General features: G+C 46.0%; 1 long non-coding RNA gene across 4 annotated transcripts in view; it reads left to right on the top strand.

The window, feature by feature from the left end:
- Positions 1-19,623, top strand: part of LOC105605199 (uncharacterized) — a 208,338-nt gene that overhangs the window by 126,548 nt on the left and 62,167 nt on the right. For all 4 annotated transcript variants that reach the window (XR_009598618.1, XR_009598615.1, XR_009598616.1 and 1 more), the window contains one exon: positions 19,129-19,274. This is a non-coding gene — a long non-coding RNA (uncharacterized LOC105605199). The remainder of the gene's footprint in view (positions 1-19,128; positions 19,275-19,623) is intronic.

Here is a 19,623-nt window from a genome sequence, read left to right as displayed (position 1 = left end):
ATCACCCTAGGGAAGGTTTTTTTTTTTTTTTTCCCTTTGTCTAATCTAATTCCTTACAGCTGCAGTTCCTTCTGTTTTTTTCTTGTAGTTCAGCAGCTATAAAGAGACACTAGCCGGCCACCCGTGTAGCGTTCTTTGTGGCAGACAGTGGCACTTGGGAAATGCCACATGCATTAGAAGCAGACGTGGATTGTCTGAGGAGCCTGTGCAATGGAAACTCCAGCTGAAATCGCACACGATCACGAACATTCTACTTACTTCAAGGGGCTGGAAGAGGGGGGAGGAAGAAAAAGCCTGACCATCGTTTTCTGACAGGCCTGGGCTGCTGTAAATACGAGCAAGGCCGCAGCGACAGCACGGGTGGGTGGGAACTGTATGGGCGCCTGGCGAGCTCTGCTTGGGCCAGCTCCCTGGCTCATCTTTGACGGAACTGAGTGCTGGAGGGTTGACTTTGTACGGGGGGAGTCTGAGGTCCCTATTTCCATTGTGCACCCCTGGTGTCTGGAAGGGATGGTGGTCTCTGCCGATTCAACAGCAGTGGAGGCTGTTCACGTGGCAGATGTGGGCTTCATTGTGGACTTGGATCTGGTTGGTTGGGGGGATGGAGTAGGGCCTCCAGGACCTCATCCTGCTTTGCTTTGCAGAAGCATCAGAGGGCTGGGAAAGAAGCTGTGAAATACAGTGCTAGCTGCCACAGTTTAACAGATGAGGAAACAGAGGCAGCGAGAGAGAGTCACACAGAGAGATAAGGGTTATCAAGGATTGTTTGGTTGTTTACAGGAGAAACCCACTGGGACAAGGCTGGGGTTATGACAAGGCTAAGGCTGCAGGGCAGGAAGTGCACAGGGCTTCAGAAAGACTGGAACCAGGATCTTAAAACCTTTAGAAATGGAGGTTTTTTTCTCTTCTTCTTTTTTTTTTTTTTTTGTATTTATTTATTTGGCTTCACCAGGTCTTAGCTGTGGCATGTGGAATCCAGTTCCTTGACCAGGGATTGAACCCTGGGCCCCCTGCATTGGGACCTTGGAGTTTTAGCCACCGGGCCACTAGGGAAGTCCCCAGACTGAGATTTCTTATTCTCATTCTTCCTCTCTCTTAGGCCAGCCTGGGGCAGAGTCCTTTATCCTTCCACCAATTGAGGTTTCTCACTTGTAAGAGTGGAAGAATAGAAATGGCAGAGCCAGAGTATACAGTTGGCAGGTGGTCTGCTGTGCAGTTTCTTGAGGGGAAGTGGCAGTGATCTAAACTATGATGTGTACAAAATTGTGTAATGCATACCTGCACACTCATGCAAAATGGCCCTGGCAGTGGCCTACTTGGTACCAGAATTCTAAATGCAAAATGTTGCTAAGAAGTCTCACTGCCGTCTAGGAAATCCAGGACCCCCACCATCCTGGCCAGTAAAGGTTAAGAGCCAGGGATCTGGGTCAGAGACTCTGGGTCTGATGAAACTCTGGGTTTGCCACTTCTCAGCAATGGGGCTTTGGACAAATAAAATACAGTCAGTGTTTAAGCAGTATAAGCTAGTTCATCACTACTGTTCTTAAACTGCTCTTGCTGCTGTGGCGATCTCGTCCATCTTTGACCCCACGTTTGTGGCTCTAGTCCTCCCTCCGGACGCGGTGGCACATTTCTGGCTCCGAGATGTGTCTCCTGACCTCACTCCCCTTTCCACCTCAGCTTGTCCTTAGCTATTTGGTACAGGACATAGCAATTCCTTTTCATAAAACTCATCACCAACCTCCTGTATGGCTGCTGTGCCTTTGTGCGTGCTAAGTCACTTCAGTGGCATCCTACTCTTTGTGACCCAGTGGACAGTAGCCCACCAGGCCCCTCTGTCCATGGAATTTCCCAGGCAAGAATACTGGAGCGGGTTGCCATTTCCTCCTCCAGGGGATCTTCCCGACTCAGGGATCAAACCCACATCTCTTACGTCTCTGGCTTTGACAGGCAGGTTCTTTACCTCTAGCACCACCTGGGAAGCCCCTATAGCTGCCTAATGTCTTTTTATGGAAAAATATTTTAGCATTTTTGAATGATAAATCCAAATAGGAACCAGCCATTGAGTATTCATGAAGAAATGGACCAAATCTAGAACATCTCATAAGGAATCCGCTCCTTAGTGCAACTGACCAAGGTGTCTGAGTGGTGAAACTAAGCCAAGGTCCACGGGGGATTTTTTGCTTGTCTTTCAGTGAGTTTGGCAGACAGTCTACTCCAAATATTTCTGAGCCTATTGTTTGATGCTATTTTGAATTCCCTCACACGTGGAATTTATTCCTATTCTTAGCACTCGCACGAGCACTTGGGGGTATTTGCACATGTTTTCACGGAACCAACTGTAGTGTATTAACAGATCCTTGCATGTGCTTTCCAGAGCACTCAGATCCAGCTGACCCTCCGGCTCAGTCCCCATTCCCTGCATAATCTCCAGCCTGGGCTGTGCTGACCACACCTTTCTGGAAAACTTGGACCAAGGAACAAATCCAGTTCAGGATCACCCGATCCCACCAGCAGCGGCAGGTCTCTATTAGTGGGTGAGCCACACAAATTAAATGTGGATGCCAGAAAGGGGGTTCTCAGAAAAGTTTTAATTGGAAGAATACAGCACAATCGTACATGATTAAAAGCATTGCCTAGAGTTCCTGAGCAATGTAGAATTTTTTTTTTTTTAACCCAAAGCCTGGTCCTTCTGTGCTGATTAAAGGATACTCTTGTCAAGCTGCACAGTGGTGGTGGTGTGACAGCCTAATGCCTGAGTGTGAACAAAAAAATCCGAGGCTCAGACCCCACTGACTCTGCTCTTCCAGTTGATGCAACAAAGTCTTCCAACATGATAATATCCCAGGCCCAGGGAAGGAGAAACAATTGCCTACCCAGGTCACAGGGAGGTGGTGGGCAGTGTCTTGCAGCGATGCTCTCAATGGTACAAGAAAGTTCTAAAAACTCTCCCAAACCCTAGAAGATTCAGCCCAAATTAAGAACTTTGTTAGCAGCAGATTGCCAAAGCTTTTCCTCCTTTTATTTCTTCTGTCGACTTGCCACAAGCTGCACAAAAGGAACCTATTTCTCCTTCTGCCCACAGATTCCTGCCTCAGAAGCCTTTCCAGGAAATCATCCAATTCTTTCTCAAATGTAAGGGCTTTCATTCTCCGTACTTTGTGCTGTTTATCTTGGTAATTTCTTTCCATTTTTAGTTAGTTTTTTTTTTTTTCCCTACCTACCCAAAGTTAAGCACATGGCTTACTTACAATGAGAGGAAGATTGTACCATCTTGATGCTGTGACCAAGCCAAACGGGTTCCAGGCCTCGCTGTTTGTAAGCATGCATAGCAGGGGAAAAGGTATTTATTTAAGGTTAAGGACAAGTCGTCCATAGTCGGAATGATTAATCACCTCCCGGTTTATGAAAAATGATGGGGCTAGGAAGCAGAATTTGTAGGAAGCTGAAAGGTTGAATTATATGCTAGCAGGTGAGGTGAAGCCTTCGAAAAATGAATATATTTCCATGGTGAGTCTGTGTGTGGAACATCTAAAGACACAGCTACTCTGCAAAAATTATCAGGAAAACGTTACCCTATCTGCAGCCACAGTAACGTCTCTGTTATTAGTTTCTTTAACAAACAATCCAGGTAAACTCAGGTTTTCTTAGTTTCTTTTACACTGTTATATACCGTTGAAATGTCACCCAAAGGTATTTTGCTAACAGATCATAGAAACAAATGGAAAGTCTCTTAAACACGGCTCCAAAAAAGTCCCATGGTGCAAGGTGTACAAAATAAAAGCTCTACCTCTGACCACTTCCCAGTTGAAGATGGTGGCTTGTTATACAAATAAAATCGATTTTGAATTGGTTCTACTGAAAACTGCAAACAGGCCAATAATAAACACGGCACACCTTCAAGCTGGCTCATATACATCTTGTCAGAGTGGAGGATATCTTGGTATGACTGATCACATAGAAGCCAGTGATCCTGAAGTGTAGAGAAGGAAAGTGGAGAGAGACTTCAGATCTGTCTGTCCTGGTCTATGAGAGGAGCATCTGCTTATGAATTTGATCAAAGACAGATATCCTGGAGCGAATGGCCCTTTTTCCTGTTCCCTCCTAGGGAGTCATTCTGGACACTTCCACAACTCTTCATCTCTACATCTAATTGGCCAACAGAACCTGTAGAAGCCACCTCTCAGTAACCCCCTCCTTCCCACCTCACCTGATGTGGCCTTAGACCTGGCCTGTGACATCTCTTCCTTAGCTTGAGCAGCCAGCTTGCGCCTCTTCTCTGCAGTCCCTGCTCTAGCCTGGCTGGCTTTATCTGTTCTCCAGCCAAGCAGAGCTTTCTGGAATACAAAGCTACATGCCACTGGACTATTTAACAGCCTTCAATGGGCTTTGGTTCTTGCAAAGGTGGATTAAGTGCACACCACCTCCATGTCTCCCAGCCACTACAGTTAAAAGTCCCTGGAGGAAATGTATCAAGTAGCTCCTGGAGGAGATACAGAAGCAAAATGATAGCAAGCAGACTGGGGGAAAAAGAAAGCAGTACTCCAAGTATCACGGAACCAGGAGCAGATGCAGTCACAAGAGGAACGTGACAGAACAGGGAGATGAAAGGGCTGGATTTCTAGCCAGTGGACCAGAAAGGGTGGTGCTTGGGAGCTGGAAAGTTCCAGAGAGGTCAAGATAGCAATCCTATAAAGTTGTGTACGAACCTCTGTCTCAACCCTGAGCTGCACATTCTCCAACTTCTGAATGTGTAAAATGAACAAGATTTGGGGGGCTGAAGATGTTTGAAAGACCTGCCATGAAAACTGCCCAGTAAGAAATTCTTAGAAAGACAAGAGATTGTTAAGGATACATCTAAAATTTAATTTGAAGCCATTTTGCTATTTTTAACAGGACACCTTCAAAATAGGTTTTATCACTACCCCTTTCTCATCCACCATCCTTCTGTAAAAAGCTTTCATCACTTGCCATCCTTGTGTGAAGGGAAAAATCAAGGAAAAGTAGTGATTTGTGTGTGTGTGTGTGTTTGTGTGTGTGTGTGTGTGTGTGTGTGTGTGTGTGGCTAAGATGGCAAACTTTCCAATAAAGAGTCCTGCTCACCCTTCCATAGCACAGTGCTATTGCTGAGAATCAGTTGCTCCACCAAGAGACCATTTCTCAGCCCCTCTTGATTCTAGGTAGGACAGTGTGGTTTGCTTACCAAAGGAAGGTAAGCAGAAGTTGTTGTCGTTCAGTCGCTCGGCCATGCCTGACTCTTGGACCACAGCCAGGCTTCCCTGTCTTTCACCATTTCCTAGAGTTTGCTCAAACTTATGTCCAGTGAGTGAGCAAAAGTGATGCGCATCAGTTCCCAGAAGCAGCTAGAAAGCACTTGTTCCTTCTCTACTCCACTACCTGCCCTCCCAACTGGATGTAGCTGTCTCCTTGAACCTGGGAGAGGGAAGGAGTCCTTGCTTATTATGGAGAAAAACCACCTGCAGCTGAAAACATTCACCTTTGACTGTTACTTGAGCGAAAAATAAATCCTCATCTATAGACTTTGTTCCATGGTAGTTAGCATGACCCTGAGCATAACAATCATGCACTTGGGTGAGTCAGTGCCCCTGCTGGCAAAGAAGAGCTTGAGGGTAGGGGAGAAGAAAGCATGTGAGACCAAGGGTTCCATTCAGGCCAGAAGGAGCCTTTAAGACAGGGAGCCTTGGAAACATGCAGAAGCTTTGATGTGTGCATAGGGCTGCCTACTAGACATGGCCTAGGGAGTTGCGGCTAATTTTATGTAAACCTCCATGGACAGGGTGACCTCAGCTGATGGCTTGCTCTCCTCTGCTGCTTTTTGACAGCAAGATGCAGTGCTTTGCATTTCAAAGCTGTCTTAATACCTGGGGTACAGAAGGACTCTCTCAAAAGATGTTTAGTGTCAAAGATATTCTGCTGTAAATGCTTATGCAGAATAAAAGATCCTTTCAGACAGTGAATAAGCATTGCCTACTGTGTCCATTTCACTAAGCTTAGATTTTTATGTGCCACTCTTTAAAAAAGTAGGACTCACCAGAAGTGGGCCAAAATCCCATTTTAAGGACAAATATAATTGAACCTTCTTTCTTCTCAATCTTTGGCCCCAAGAACTCAGGACAGGGATGGATCCAGGGAGAGATACAATCTTCTCTTTTGCAGCTTCCTTTCTGAAGGACTGTTCAAAGAGTTCCTTCTCTTTGCCCTTGATGACCGATTCACACTTAGGGGATTAATTTTGGGGTGGGAGCTGTGGACCAGCCCACGCTCCCACAGGCGCCTGAGAAGACACTGAATTCAGTTCCAGGGGTTCATAGAGGAAATGGGTGTCACATGCCCTGGAACTGGAGGACAGGCACTGACTTGGGAGCAGAGAAGGGAAGCAGGGCAAGCCTGAGATCTGATCATCATGTGAGTGTGTGCTAAGTCGCTTCAGTCGTGTCTGACTTTGCAACCCTATGGACCATAGCCTGCCAGGCTCCTCTGTTCTTGGGATTCTCCAGGCCAGAATACTGGAGTGGGTTGCCATATCCTCCTCCAGGAGATCTTCCTGATCCAGGGATCGAACCCATGTCTCTTATGTCTCCAATCATAATAGAATCTCCCTGACACAGTCTGGACGCACGCTGGCCACCCAGGAGTCGGGCTGACCCAGCATCACCTGCCGGCTGCAGGGCTCCTGGCTCCCTTGGAGGCCTGTGCTCGGATCGGGTGACTCATGGTGGTAGGACGTACCCAGGATTAATATAACCTCTGCGAGCTTCCGTCAGTTTCTGGGTGCATTCTGCATGTTAGCCGGAGCATCTCTGTTTCCGTGGCTGACCTCTAGCCACCTCCAGACAGCATCTCCTGAGTGATTGCTTCACATCTCTGTGCCCAAGAACTCATGTCCCTGCATTTCTGAAGAGGCTCTTGGACATCAAAAGGCACACTTTTTGCAATGTGGTAGAACAGGAAGTTCCTTTCTCCCCCTCTTCCTCCCCCCTCCTCCCTCCCCACTCCTCATCCTCTCCCTCTTCCTCTCCCTCCCCTCCCGCTCCGTCCTCCTCCCTTCCCCCTCCTCCTCCCTTCCCCTTCCCCCTCCTCCTCCCTTCCCCTTCCCCCTCCTCCTCCCTTCCCCCTCCTCCTCCCTTCCCCTTCCCCCTCCTCCTCCCTTCCCTCTCCTCCTCCCCCTCTTATCCTCCTCCCCCCTCATCCTCTGTGAACCTTGATGTAAGCCTGTTTCTTCAGCCTCTCCCTTTCCTTTCCCCCTTGACTTCCCATCTTAAGCATCTCTGCCTGAGCCATCGAGCCCCCTCAGCCCTGGTGTCCTCCTTGTTTATTCTGCTTCCCTGTCTACCTCATTCCAACTTGGCGCTCCTAATTTTTAAAATGTTAAGTGGACGACCGTCTCATGGGGTCCACAAACCAAAATGTAAGCCTTGGTGTGCAGGGCTTCCTATTGATAAATATCTCTTTGTCATGATAGGAACTAATGGATTTTCAGAATTGTTTCTTCTTAATTTTTTAATTTATTCATTTTTGATTGCGCTGGGTCTCTGTTGCTGTTCAGGGACTTTCTGTAGTTGAGGCGCCCGGGCCTCTCACTGCTGTGGCTTCTCTTGTTGCAGAGCACAGTAGTTGCGACACATGGGCTTAGTTGCTGTGTGACATGTGGAATCTTCTGGAACCAGGGACCAAACCCGTGTCCCCTGCATTGGCAGGCGTATTCTTAACCACTGGGCCACAGGGAAGTCCTAGAATTGGTTTTTGTGCGTATTAGGCTTTATTGTAAGTGGCTCAAAACCTGCTAAGTTTCCCTTTCCCAGCCAGCCATGTGCTTGTGGTGTCAGAAGGTTCTGGAAGGACCTTAGGCTTCCTCCTCCCCAGTGGGAGGGAATGGGGGAGCTGACACTGACTTCCTGCCTGCAGTGGGGGCCCCCGACTTCTGCTCTGACCTTAGGAATGGCTGTTGCCAGTTCCCTCAAGAGCCACACTGAGCCCCGGGGCATGGGTCAGTGCTACGGACTCCGTCCTGTACCGGGAGAGCCCAGCGACTCGGCTGAGGTTCCTGGGACACCTGTGTGTGCGTCTCCCACTCTGGGGGCAGCCTGTGAACCACGCAGCAGCTCCCAGAGGCCATAGCTCTGGCATCAGATAAACCAGGGTTCAAATCCCTGTTCTGTGGCTCACTTTCCTCTTTAGCTGTGTGACCTTGGAAAGCCGTTCACCCTCCCTGGGCTCCAGTTTCTTCACTGTTAAACTGGGATAATCTATGCAAATTACGCACCCCTGTGCTTTGTACATTGCTGGTGGAGAACGTGTTTTCTTTCCTTTCTGTCTCTTTGCCTCCACTGTAACCACAGCCCCTCCTCCTCCTGCCCATCCCCTCCAGCCTGCCCTGGAGGGGCAGCCTGGGCCACAGGCATTCCTTTCCTTTTCCTCTCTGGAGCTGGAGTGAGTCGACTGTTATGAGCACACAGTTCATTAACAGGCAAATGGACAGGTGATACTTCCTGCTGGCAAAATAAGCAGCTTGGGAGCAGGCAAATGTGAGGGCTTAATGCCAGGTTGAGGAGCCGAGGGGCCTGGGGGAGGAAAGAGCAGTTCATATAACCCCAGACAGAGAGATGTGCTCAAAAGCACCTGTCTGACAGCTTTCTCTGCATGGAGACCAATGGAGGATCCAAGGGGATGTGGTGGAACAAGAAAGCATTTCGTATTGTGAGGACCCTCTAGACAGCACGCAGGAAGCAACCCCATGGACTGTAGCACGTCAGGCTTCCCTGATTTGGCTACTCCAGGTCTTAGTTGCAGCACATGGGATCCAGCCCCCTAATCAGGGATCAAACCTGGGCCCTGTGCCCTGGGAGCATGGAGTCTTAGCCATCAGGGACGTCCCAGGAGTGGATCTCTGATAGGACATGATAAGCCAACCCAGGGTGTCAGTTCTGCCCACTGTGACACTGGGGGAACCAGATCCAGCTGGGAGCCCCCCTCCCCTGGAGCAGAGACCCCAATCTCAGCCCCTGTCTCTGCCCTGCGCCCTGTCTCCTGAACCCATGTCACTGGCCCTGTGTATCTGGCCACCTGCTCCCTGGCCGCCCAGCACAGAGGTGGGCCTGTTCTGCTTTGCAAGACAAACAGAGGAACAGATGGATGGGGCCTGACGACGAGCCGGGGACAGCTGTCCCAGCTGCCTTCTCCTGTGTGTGTCCCACCACCTGACACTCGTCTGTGAGCTTTAAGGAGGGGGCGGGGGTGGAAGACCCCACAGCAACAGTGACCAGATGGAGTATCTTGCCAAGGCCCTCTCTTCCATTCAGCTGTAGTGACTGACTTCCTCATCTGCCAAACCAGGAAATAGGAGTTCAAGGTCAGGGAACAAGGCATGAGATAAGGGACACTCTTAGACAAACAGCAAGTCTACTGGCCCGACTCTTCGGTGGCTGGGTCATTTGTTTTTCTTGCCATGATCGTGTCAGGAAGGTGGGATATCACACAGGATACCCGAAGCCCCCAGAGTTCAGTGACTCCAGCTCTTCCGGCTGCACTTGTGGAGGATCCAGGGACAGTTGAAATAAATCCTTGGCTCTGCCCAGCTCTGTCTCCCCTAAATCCTCCCAGGCTCAGGCAGGTCCTTGCTGGTTATAATTACCTTTGTGCGCATGTTCTCTTGCAAGTGCACTGGCCTAGGGCAGCCATCAAGAAGTCTGAGTAGAATGTACAGAAGTACTACACTGGTGTCTGGCTTAACTCTCAACAGCAAAGTCTCTGGAGTTCCATTCTGGTTGAAGAGGCCCCAAGTGGTGTCTTGGAGCCTCATGGGTTCCCATACCAGTTTTCCTGGGACATAAAATCACAAAATCGAATGCCTGGGGTGGGGGGTTAGTGCTCTTTCATTAGAGCTCTTTCTGGCCTTTTCCCTCACCTCTCCTCTCTTCCTCCCTTCATCTGCTGACGGTTCTGCCACCAGCCTCTGTGTGGATGGCCCAAGGGGGACTTAAGTGATTCTGGGCTTTGCTCACTCAGCATTGTGCCTCCTTCAGCCCCAGGCCAGGGTCCCAGGACCATGCTCACTCTCCTTGACTCTCACTGCCTACATGCTGTGTGCTCCCATTGGTCCTTTGCCCCAAAGGTCAAGGAACAGTTATAGCTCCCTGGCCCCCAGAGGCTGTTATATCCTGTGGAAATAAGCCGATCACTGATGAATTCCAGTGGACCAAGTCCTTAGTTCCTATAGAAGAAACCTATCTGTACAGGCAGACTTGTTTTATTGCACGTCACTTCACTGTGCTCTGCAGATACGGTGTTTTTTCCAAATTGAAGTTTTTGTGGCAACCTTGCTGTAAACAGGTCTGTTGGCGCCATTGTTTTCAATGGCATTGGCTTGCTTTGTGTCTCTGATACATTTTGGTGATTCTCGCGATATTTCAAACTTTATTATTATATTTATTATGGTGATTTGTAACACGTGATCTTTTGATCTCACTGCTCTGACTCTCTGAAGGCATAGACAATGGTTAGCATTTTTTCAGTTCAGTTCAGTTCAGTTCAGTCACTCAGTCTTGTCCGGCTCTTTGTGACCCCATGGATTGGAGAACACCAGGCCTCCCTGTCCATCACCAACTCCTGGAGTTTACTCAAACTCATGTCCATTGAGTCAGTGATGCCATCCAACCATCTCATCCTCTGTTGTCCCCTTCTCCTGCTGCCTTCAATCTTTCCCGGCGTCAGGGTCTTTTACAATGAGTCAGTTCTTTGCATCAGGTGGCCAAAGTATCGGAGCTTCAGCTTCATCATCAGTCCTTCCAACGAATATTTAGGACTGATTTCCTTTAGAATTGACTGGTTTGATCTCCTTGCAGTCCAAGGACTCTCAAGAGTCTTTTCCAACACCTCAGTTCGAAAGCATCAAATCTTTGGCGCTCAGCTTTCTTTACAGTCCAACTCTCACATCCATACATGACCACTGGAAGAAATATGGTTTTGACTAGATGGACCTTTGTTGACAGAGTAACGTCTCTGCTTTTTAATATGCTGTCTAGTTTGGTCATAGCTTTCTTCCAAGGAGCAAGCATATTTTAATTTCATGGCTACAGTCACCATCTGCAGTCATTTTGGATTTTTTAACCGTATTTAAAAATTATGATATGTACATGGTTTTAGACATAATGCTATCATATACTTAATAGACTTACAACATAGTGTAAACATATAATTTTTTTTTACATGAACTGGGAAACCAAAAATTCATGTGACTGGCTTTATTGCAATACTAGCTTTCTTGTGGTGATTTGAAACCAAACCCACAATATCTCCGAAGCCTGCCTATAGATTATTCTTGTTTAGAGAGGTTTCTTGATTCCTTTAGTGAAAATGTTTCCCATCTGAATGAAAAAGAGTCATTACCAAAATGAGGGTTGTGTTTTTGTGTGACTTTTCTTCTTTCTCTCTGCCTCTGTTATGTGAAGAGGGTAGCATGTAAGGTAAGCTAAATAAGCAGGGGAGATAGATGCCCCTTTACAAGCTCTGTCAGTCGACAGGATACAGTACTGCATTGTAGGTAAACCATGTTTCCACAAGAGGATGATAGTGGGCTGGAAAGCTCAGAGCCATCCTTGAAACCTTGGATGCCATAGGTGTGTTCAGGTGAGTTAGAAAGGGACATACTAATCAGATCAGAAGAAATCCAAAGACTAAGGAGACTAAGTGTAAGGGTCAGTAAGACAGGTGCAAGTTTGTTCTTGTGTGCTTATTTTTAAAAATCTTATTTTACTTATGTTTCGATGCTCTTTTTAGTGGAACTATTAATCCCACTCTTCTTATGAGCTGTTGTTTAAATGTCCTAATTTTGTCTATAAAAGAATAACTGGATAGAAAAACAAGTGATTATTTTCTTCTCTGGACTACACAAAAGCTACACAGTCACCAGCAAGACACCACTTACGTTGTATAGGCAGGTCCCCAGTGCAAAGTACCTGAGAGGAAATTGCTAGTTGCCAACTGATGCAAACGACATGACTCATCTCCAGTTAACAGCATCAGTGTTATTTGATTTTGCATTATCAGTATGATTGGTGAAATGAAAATGATTTTCCTCTCCTGCTTGGCTGGCTGTATCTCCTGGCAATTAATATCTTATGAGAACAAAATTAGCCCAATGAGAGCTAGCATTTATTGACTGTCTGGAACTGTATTAGTCACATTCGTGTAGAATCTCATTTAACTGATCAAGAACCCTATGCAGCAGGCATTATCCTCTCCATCTTGCAAAAGAAGAAAGTGAGACCAAGAAAACATGGAGTCATGGCTCAAGGTCAGAGAGCAGACAAGTGGTGGGCTGGGATTCTGTCTCACATCTGACCAGACTCAAGAACCCAGGTACTCCTCCAAGTGAGGGAGTTCTTCAGGTTGTGCTTACATCAAAAGTTGTCCTCAGTCTGCCAGAGTTCCTAATTTGTGGTTGTTCACTCTCTCAGTCCTCTTCGACTCTTTGTGGCCCCACGGATGGCAGCACACCAGGCTTCCCTGTCCTTCACCATCTCCCGGAGCTTACTCAAACTCATGTCCATTGAGTTGGTGATGTCATCCAACCATCTCATCCTCTGTTGTCCCCTTCTCCTTCTGCCTTCAATCTTTCCCAGCATGGGGTCTTTTTCAGTGAGTCAGTTCTTCACATCAGGTGGCCAAAGTATTGAAGCTTCAGCTTCAGCATCAGTCCTTCCAATGAATATTCAGGGTTGATTTCCTTTAGGATGGACTGGTATGATCTCCTTGCAGTCCAAGGGACTCTCAAGAGTCTTTTCAACACCACAGTTCAAAAGCATCAATTCTTCGGCGGTCAGCCTTCTTTATGGTCCAACTCTCACATCCATAAATGTCTACTGGAAAAATCATAACTTTGACCATTCAGACCTTTGTCAGCAAAGTAATGTCTCTGTTTTTTAATATGCTGTCTAGGTTTGTCATAGCTTTTCTTCCAAGGAGCAAGCATCTTTTAGTTCCATGGCTACAGTGACCATCTGTAGTGATTTTAGAGCCCAAGAAAATAAAGTCTGTCACTGTTTCCATTGTTCCCTCATCTATTTACCAGGATGGGACCAGATGCTATGATCTTTGTTTTTTGGATGTTGAGTTTTAAGCTAGCTTTTTCACTCTCCTCTTTCACCTTCATCAAGAGGCTCTTTAGTTCCTCTTCACTTTCTGCTATAAGGGTGGTGTCATCTGCATATCTGAGGCTTTTGATATTTCTTCTGGCAGTCTTGATTCCAGCTTGTGCTTCATCAAGCCCAGCATTTCACATGATGTACTCTGCATATAAGTTAAATAAGCAGGGTGACAATATACAGCCCTGACATACTCCTTTCCCAATTTTGAACCAGTCTGTTGTTCCATGTCTGGTTCTAACTCTATACAGTCAGCAAAAACAAGATTGGGAGTTGACTGTGGCTCAGATCATGAACTCCTTATTGCAAAGTTCAGACTTAAGTTGAAGAAAGGAGGGGAAACCGCTAGGCCATTCAGGTATGTGCTGTGCTGTGCTGTGCTTAGTTGCTGAGTTGTGTTCTGGTCTTTGTGACCCCATGGACTGTAGCCTGCCAGGCTCCTCTGTCCATGGGGATTCTCCAGGCAAGAATATTGCAGTGGATTGCCATGCCCTCCTTCAGGGGCTCTTCCAAACCCCGGTCTCCCACATTGCAGGCAAATTCTTTACTGTCTGAGCCATCAGGGAAGCCAATTCAGGTATGACCTAAATCAAGTACCTTATGATTACACAATGGAAGTGACAAGTAGATTCAAGAGATTAGATCTGATAGAGTACCTGAAGAACTATGGATGGAATCTTATAACATTGTATGGGAGGTGGTGAATAAAACTATCCCCCAAAAAAAGAAATGCAAAAAGGCACAATGATTGTCTGAGGAGGCCTTACAAATAGCTGAGAAAAGAAGAGAAGTTAAAGGCAAAGGAGAGAAAGATATACCCTTCTAAATGCAGAGTTCCAAAGAATAGCAAGGAGAGATAAGAAAGCCTTCCTAAGTGAACAATGCAAAGAAATAGAGGAAAACAATAGAATGGGAAAGACCAGAGATCTCTTCATGAAAATTAGAAATACCAAGGGAACATTTCATGCAAGGATGGGCACAATAAAGGACAGAAATGGTATGGACCTAACAGAAACAGGAGATATTAAGAAGAGGTGGCAAGAATACAGAGAACTATACAAAAAAAGATCTTCATGACCCAGATAACCACGATGGTGTAATCATTCACCTAGAGCCAGACACCTTGGAGTATGAAGTCAAGTGTGCCTTAGGAAGCATCACTACGAACAAAGCTGGTGGAGGTGATGGAATTCCAGCTAAGCCATTTCAAATCCTAAAAGATGATGCTGTTTAAGTGCTGCACTCAATATGCCAGCAAATTTGGAAAACTCAGCAGTGGCCACAGGGCTGGAAAAGGTCAGTTTTCATTCCAGTCCCAAAGAAGGGCAATGCCAAAGACTATTCAAACTACAGCACAATTGCACTCATTTCACTCATTTTGAGCAAAGTAATGCTCAAAATTCTCCAAGCTAGGCTTCAACAATATATGAACTGAGAACTTCCAGATGTTCAAGCTGGATTTAGAAAAGGCATAGGAACCAGAGATGAAATTGCCAACATCCGCTGGATCATAGAAAAAGCAAGAGAGTTCCAGAAGAACATCTACTTCTGCTTCATTGACTATGCTAAAGCCTTTGACTGTGTGGGTCACAACAAACTGTGGAAAATTCTTAGAGTTTCTAATAGCTCCTTCTTAATTCACAATTTTCCACCATTTGATAAGGTGATTATATTTCTACAAAATTTGGAAAGTTATTAAAGTGAGTTGGACCCATTTCTGTCCCAGGAATATCCAGAGGATGTCTTCTCCTGACTTAGTGCTTCTCCAAAAAATGTCTTACCTAATGCCATACTTCTAGTTGGGATTCCTGTTAAGGCTCCTATCACCAACTTGGAGCATAAACAGTGTCATTCCAAAGTAACATCTCAAAACACAGTAGGTTCAAAAGCTCCCAGGTAGTGGGAGACCCATCTTACCCTAGCCTCTTCTTAGAACTTCCTCCAATGGCATATTCTAGAATGCTTAGACCATATCCAATGATGAGTTCCAGGGACTTTCCTGGTGGTCCAGTGGTTGGGACTTCACCTTCCAATGTGGGAAGTGTGGGTTACATCCCTGGTTTGGGAGCTGGGATCTCCTATGCCTTGCAGCCAAAGAGCCTAACAAATTCAAAAAAGACTTTAAAAACGGTCCACATCAAAAAATCTTAAAAAAAAAAAAGACAAACAAAATAAACAACATCTCCCCCGAAGATGAGTTCTAATAATTCTTACTTCCCTGACCAGGGTTTAAACCCATATCCCCTGGACCAACAGGGAATCCTAGGTCTGAACTCTTTGTTTGAGCAGAATCCAAAATATTTGTGATTATTCTGCCACTTTGCTGCTCATCCACCCAAAGTATCTTTGTTTGTTTGCCCATTAATTAATGCAGAGTTGAATTAATTATAAGGGAATAAAAATGATGGCAACTTAACCATGTTCATTATCTGACTATTTGCTAGCCACGATGTTGGGAGAGTTGACCAATGTAACAGATGATATTTAAACTGTATAACATGACTGTATTTAATTATCTGTGATTAAGTTAGAGATTAATGAGTACATATTTATTCTCATTGGTCGCCAGGAGTCTATCATTGATTTAATTTAAATTTGGAAAGACTGAGCAGAGTAGGACATTACTTAGATGCCTGACTATAGCAATTCATTTGGCTTAGTTAATTTTGAAGATGGATATTTGCTAGTAAATAATTAGATCATTTATACAAGTCTGGTTTTTTCATATGGTAAGTTTGATAAGTAAATTGTAATGTCATCAGCCAGTAAGTTAATCATGTCTGCTACATTACCAAGTCCAGTCTGTTACAATTTGGAATGATTTTCCCCCCACATGGCTGTGGGTGGTTCTACTGAGAAAATCCAAGGAAGACTGTAGAGCAGGAGGTGGCTGGGAGTGAGGGGCAGACTGACCTTATTTCTCTCCTAACTGCCAAATCCAGAATCAATGAATGCTCAGTTTTGGGGGCTTTCAACTCCCCCACAGGGCTGGTGGGACATGACATGGTTGTAAAACCATAGCCCTGGTTTCAGAGACTGGGGTGTTTGTCTTCACAACACTATTTATTTCTGTGCTTCACGTCACAAAACCTACCCAATGCTTGATTTTGTCTCTGTAATATATTTGAAATCAGGTGATACATCTGGAAATAGTTCAGAAAAGGCAAGGTGCTATACAAATTTTTATTTTTGTTGTTCTCAAGATTACTAACATCCATGGGAAGTCTTTCTTCAATTACAGTTTTCAAAGGAATGAATGCGCTTAACTTTGTTTTCTTTCTTTGATATTCAACTGTAATATTAAAATGGGAAACATCAGTAATTTATGGTAGGTTATTCATGGCAAAGCTTTTCTTCCCCTGCACTCCCTGCCTATTTGTGTTAAGTATATTTCAGTCATGGTTTATTCTTACTTTAGTCTTGGATACCATAATTTAGTTTCTTTGATGCTACGAGTGTGAACAATTTCATGTCTTAATGGAAGGGTGCTCTAGGTCAGCCCCTCTTTCACTTCTTCCATCTTGGTTTCTCCAGCTCCCATAATGGGTGGCCCATTGTCAGGCTCAAATTCCCAGACAAACCCTGACTCAATTTGAGCAGGGGCTGGCCTCAGTGCCATTGTGGCCCTGGGTTCATCTGGCCAGAACAAGACTGCAAGGCTGACCATGGGCCTCTTATGTGGTTTGACAGTTTCATCTTCCAATCTCCCCCAGCAATGCTTTCCAGGAATAGGGCCTCACCTATGCCTTGGTTTTCAAATCTAAGCCTATGATTAGGCTTCTGCTTTGATCTGAGACCTAAGTTAATAGCTCCTTTCAGCGTCCCTCCCTAAAGCCTAAAGCTCTGTCTATAGGCTGCTCTAGGTCACCTATGAGTTGACCTGTTATGTATTGTACCTTTTTTCCCTCACACTTCTGTGGGTCTTATTATTTTAAGAGGTGGCACTAGGTTTTCTCTTAGGGAAATAACTGTCTTTGTTTAGGAAAATTCTTTAATAAAACACTTGGAATCAAAGGGCAAGACTGGGAAGAAAAGTGTCACTAGGAGCCCAAGATACAAAATGTATGTAAGCTGGTCCCTATGAGAAACTAGCTGGGCCCTATCCTGGCCCCAGCCTCTGTACCTTGTCATGGCTGAACAGTTAAATGTTTCTGATATGTTCTAAGATATGCCTTACTGGATCCCTCATAAACTTTCAGCAGTCTTACCTGCCACGGAGCCTGTCCATATAGATCATCCATCTGGATGCCTCAAGATGTCCTTCCAGTTCTCTGACCTGTATTTGTATACTGAGTATGTAAGTCCACACCTGTTCTATCCATATCCATGAGAAATACAGGTAAACATCATATCTGGCAGCAACCTTCAGAAGCCTGCTGGTCTTCCCATGCAGGTGGGATCTTAATTTTGTTGATTTCAGAGTTGCTGTTTTCAAAGAATCCAACATCCTTGTTATATGGCCAGTTTGCTTTGTGGGAAACCTGAAAGGAGATAATTTCCTGTTTGCATGAGAAATGTGTTGTTTCAAATGAGAATTTAATTGTCATCCAAAATTTGCTCTTTGGGGTTAATTACTGAAGTTGCACATTTCCCTCTGCCCACAAAAATCCTGTTCTAGTCTTTTTCACTTCTGTCTGAGCAAACTGAATGCTGTTAATTTCACCTTAGCATTGTTGAGCAGAACCACAATGGTATTTTGCTTGAAGCTTTCTGTTCTGGCATCAGCTTACATAAGCAGAAAAACCTGCATTTCAAAGACAGTACAAAGGCGAATGCTGAGCACCTGTTTCCAACAGGGGTACAAGTGGAAGGCTCTGGAGCTTGGATGCCTCAGTATGGAAGAGCCTGGCTCTACTGCTTACTGTCTGGGTGACTGGAGGAAACTCAGCTCTAAAATGACATGGGGGGCTGATATCTATTTGCAGATTAGCTGCCGGGTCTGAGTGGTCCAGTATATGTGTGTGACCCATTGTGTGTGTGTGACACCATAATGTGGTGGCTGTGTAATATATGTGCATGCATGCTAAGCCACTTCAGTCGTGTCTGACTCTCTGTGACCACATGGACTGTAGCCCGTCAGGCTCTTCTGTCCATGAGATTCTCCAGGCAAGAATACTGGAGTAGGTTGCCATGCCCTCCTCCAGGGAATCTTCCTGACCCAGGTATGGAACCCACATCTCTGGCACCTCCTGCATCTCTGGCAGGTGGGTTCTTTACCACTAGCGCCGCCTGGGAAGCCCATGTGTAATATACATTTGTATCTTTTCTACAAATACATGGTGCGCCTTGGCTGTTTCTGCTCAGTGGGTATCTTTGGGCCAAGAGGAGAGAGTGGGGCTGCCTTTAACCCTTGTTCTGCAGTGAGAGAGTTTGTTCATTTATTGAGAGCCTGCTCCAGGTGCTGTGCTAGGTGTACAGGCATGGAGATGAGAAAGGAGTAGGGTCTGTCATTAAGGAGCCTGCTTTGTTCTTGGGGAGGCAGAATGGTGGTGACCTGGAAGTTGCTGTGCTGAAGGGCAGTGTGCTAACTGCTGTGATGAGGGAGGTGGGGGCATATGAGAGGGCTTCTGATTCTAATGCAGAAATGAGTGGGTATTAGCCAAGTTGGGGGGTGGGAGGGTTGGAGCAGGGCAGTCCGGGAGCCAAAGGTGGCATAAACACCAGCCAGAAGGGAGAGAGAGACTGGCATGTTTCGAATTGTAAGTGGGTCAGAATGGTGGGAGTCGAGTGTATGGTGAGGATGGTGAGAGAGGCGTCTGGAAGGGTGAGCAGCCTCGGGTGGGAGAAGACCTCATCCACCATGTGTGCAAGGTGATCTGATAGGGAACTGCTCTACTTGGGCCCAGGCTTGGTTCTGCCAAGTGGGCTTTGGAATAAGTCCCTTGCCTTGCTGGGTTTTGCCCCTCACCTGTGACAGGAGGTTGTTGCACTATGGTCTCGTGTTTGTTTTTGTTTTTACTTCCAGATTCCCTCCCCGCTCATCTCCTAGAGGGTCTGTAAGTCCTTAAGAGGCGCCATCTGCAAGGTCCTCACCTATATGCCATCCGTCATGGCCAACTGTGTGCTGGGATTCTGGGATAATTGCTGGGCTTCTCGCAGAATTACTTCAAGGTATTCCTTCTGGTAATCCTCAGCTTTAAATTCCATGTTAACATATATGTGAAAAATCTATTAGAAGTCCCACTGAGCTGGTATATTTTGCACCCTATTTCTTAAGGAGGCTGATGCTGTTGGCCATTCCTGGAAATGAATCCGGAGGAAGCTGCTTGTTCTTCATTCAGGCAAAGGCATAGAATGTTCAGAAAGTATGTCCATGCCCTCCTGATTTTCCTCAGGGAATCCTGACCCTGTGATATGCCCTTATTCCAAACCTGCATGCTTGACCAGCTTGAACTTTGACCTCCATGGTTAGCTTCCAGATCTCTATGGGAGCTTTCGCAACCGCCTCCAGGAAGGATTC

Source organism: Ovis aries, chromosome 26, assembly GCF_016772045.2.
Source record: "Ovis aries strain OAR_USU_Benz2616 breed Rambouillet chromosome 26, ARS-UI_Ramb_v3.0, whole genome shotgun sequence".
NCBI classification, from domain to species: Eukaryota; Metazoa; Chordata; class Mammalia; order Artiodactyla; family Bovidae; genus Ovis; species Ovis aries.
Note: the sequence above shows the minus strand (reverse complement) of the source record. Positions and strands in the feature narration are given on the sequence as shown.